General features: G+C 42.4%; 1 pseudogene; it reads left to right on the forward strand.

Moving 5' to 3' along the window:
• Positions 1-830: 830 nt before the first annotated feature.
• Positions 831-2,320, forward strand: LOC147611112 (ammonium transporter 3 member 1 pseudogene; annotated as a pseudogene).
• Positions 2,321-3,215: the final 895 nt, after the last annotated feature.

Below are 3,215 nucleotides of genomic sequence, written 5' to 3' on the forward strand. Positions count from 1 at the left end.
TATACTGAAAAATGATGAGCTATGCTAATAGGTCATAAATTCTTAATTATGGCATATAATGGTGATATTTGCTAACAGGTTTAATTGTGGTTATGAGCCATTAAGGTTGCATCTTGACTCCATGCATGAGCAGATTCAACAAGTGAAATATTGGAGTGATTGATAATTATTACTAGTGAGATATGAGGCACCGGTATCCCAGTGGTATTAATAGTATATGTGGGTTGGTGTTTATATCTTCATATAGATTGGCATGATTAAAGCTAGTGAAGAAATGCTAACATTTTTTTTAAAAAAAGGTACTGAAATACATGCCACAAGGGTTGATTCGAACATTGTGATATGGTTGATTTGTTGATATGATTGGTTTGAAGGTTGTGAAGCAAACTTTGATATGTCATTGATCTGCTTGCTTAGCAGTACCTATTGCGAAATGCAAGCTTAAGTTTGTTTGTGTTAATATATAGTCATGATTATAGCTAGTGAGGAAATGCTTTAAAACATATTTGACTGTTGATATTGTTGCTTTGAAGTTGGTGAGGCAAGCTTTCATATGATATGCTTGTTTAGCACCATGTAAAAAACAAGTGATTTGGGAACAAGAAGCTTAAGTTGCTACCATGGCGCCTATGAAGTGATGGCACAAGTGGAAAAGGTGTTTGTGTAGTAGGACTAGGAGGTCTTGGGTTCAAAACTCCACAAGGTGCTTCTTATTAGCGGACCTCTGGGTGGGTGCTTAAAGTGCCGTGTAATTATCAACGTGCGACGAAAAACGATAATTACAGGAGGATCTTGGGCCAAGGCTAGTCTCGGAAAAAAAAGTTGCTACCATGGCACAGTCCATAGTTTCAGGTGCTTATAACAGCACGGGGCTTAGTGTACCAGACTGGCTAAACAAAGGGGATAATGCATGATGGCAACTCACTGCTGTAACATTGGTGGGCATGCAAAGCGTGCCAGGGCTGACGATACTCTATGGGAGCATGGTGAAGAAGAAGTGGGCGATAAGCTCGGCCCTCATGGCATTCTATGCATTTGCAGCAGTACTCATATGTTGGGTAGCATGGGCATACCAGATGTCCTTTGGAGAAAAACTGCTACCCTTTTGTGGTAGCCCTTGGGCAGCACTACTTGCTAGGCCAGGCTGACCTGCCTGCAATAGCCCATTATTACAAACATGGTGCAAAAGCCAATACTATTGAGACTCCAGAGGCCACCCCCTTCTACCCCATGGCCACACTCATGTATTACCAATTCGCATTCGCCGCCATCACCCTTATCCTTCTTTTGCTGGCTCTCTCCTTGGTAGAATGAACTTCCTGGCTTGGATGCTTTTTGTACCCCTCTCGCTCACCTTCTCCTACACCATCGGCACTTTCAGCCTCTGGGGCGGTGGCTTTTTGTTCCACTGGGGTATCATTGATTTTGCAGGTGGTTTTGTCATTCACTTGTCCTTTGGAGTTTCTGGCTTAACTGCAGCTTATTGGGTGAGTTATCTCTAAAAAAACTTGAGATTAACCGTAATTAGTCTAGCTTAAATCTCAATATCTCTCTCTCCCATATAGTGTGTACGTTGTAATAAAAGAGGACCCTCTTACTACACCCACAAGTGGGGCAGATTGGCTAATACAAGGGCCCTTATAAAGGCCATGATCAACCCGAGTTCAAGTCCTACCATTGGTCGTATATGTCCTCGTGTTGCATTCTACCGATGTTAATATATCCCCCTCTCTCATGCGCACATAGTACACAGCCTGAGCCAATGAGAACTCACATGGTCGATCGTTATTGTCTCTCAAAACTTGAGATTAAACATAATTTGTCTAGCTTAAATCTCTCTCTCTCTCTCTCTCTCTCTCTCTCTCTCTCTCTCTCTCTCTCTCTCTCTCTCTCTCTCTCTCTCTCACACACACACACACACAGTGTCAGCTAATGAGAACTCACGTGATTGTTATTTATGGAAGTGCAGGTCGGGCCAAGGTTGCAGAGTGACCGGGAGAGGTCCGCGCCCCACAATGTGTTGCTCACGCAGCTGACGGGCGCTGGGCTGCTGTGGCTCATGCATCCTATGCATTTGTTTATCTTAATTTTTATCATTAAGATTATGTTTATAAGATTCTATCACCTTTCAATTTGTTTCTCTTACATTTGCATGTGTTCCATTTTGGCGTTGGAAGGTTGGGCAGCCATTGTAATGGGAGTGTTGTTTGGAAGCACTACATGGTTCACCTTGAGGGAAGGGCACATGAGATCAAATCTGTTGTTGGGTATTGATGACACATTAGATGTGTTTCATACACATGCAATGGCAGGGACATGAACTACACTGTCACAAATGTATCCATGTCATGAGGGCTTGGTGGTGAAGTGCATGGTATGTTTGGTGATAACACCCAGGATAATGTATCCATGTCAACTAACTTTATGCAGGTTTAACCCTCTATAGATATGTTGTAACATGAACTACACTGTCACTATATTCTCACACCTTCAAGTACTTTCTTGTGTAGACCTTGAGCCGTATGTTGTTTAAAGTTCCATTCTACTGTGCAACTCCTCTTTGTGAATTATTTCCTACACAATGAATTACAGATGTGAATGGATGAGATGTGATGTGAATGGATGTGATATGAATCGGGATAGATGTGAATGGATGAGATGCAATCTGAATGGATGTGATGTGATGTGATATGGATATGGGTAGATGTGAATGGATGAGATGTGATGAGGATAGATGTAATGAGATGTAATATGATGTGACTAGATGAGAATGGATGAAGGACGATGAGAATACATATGATTGGATGTGGATTAAGCAATGTGAATTGATGTAGAAGAATGTGGAATAACGAGAAATGATGTGGAACAATGAGGAAAGATGAGAGTTCGTTAGAAACTATATTTATGACCTGTTTTTTTATGACTGTTTTATGTCAAGAATGTTGGGAAAGCATTTTGACCATCTTGTGAATGAGGTCGTGGAGACCTAAGTGATAAAGTTGCAATAGCTACGGAGAGTCAACGGAGGACGTCTCGCGTAGCAAGGTCGGTTGAGGTCTTGACCAGCCTCGGTTCGATTTAAATGGTGAAATTCCACTACGGTGGATGAGGGACCAAGGAAGTGGCCTATGAGTGAAGTGCTAGATGACGAAGGAGCCTAGAGGGTGCTGACCATATGATGCTCGGGCTCTGGGTCCGAAGATACCCACACGTGC

This window comes from Cibotium barometz, chromosome 48, assembly GCF_041138505.1.
Source record: "Cibotium barometz isolate CiBa-2024 chromosome 48, ASM4113850v1, whole genome shotgun sequence".
NCBI lineage: Eukaryota > Viridiplantae > Streptophyta > Polypodiopsida > Cyatheales > Cibotiaceae > Cibotium > Cibotium barometz.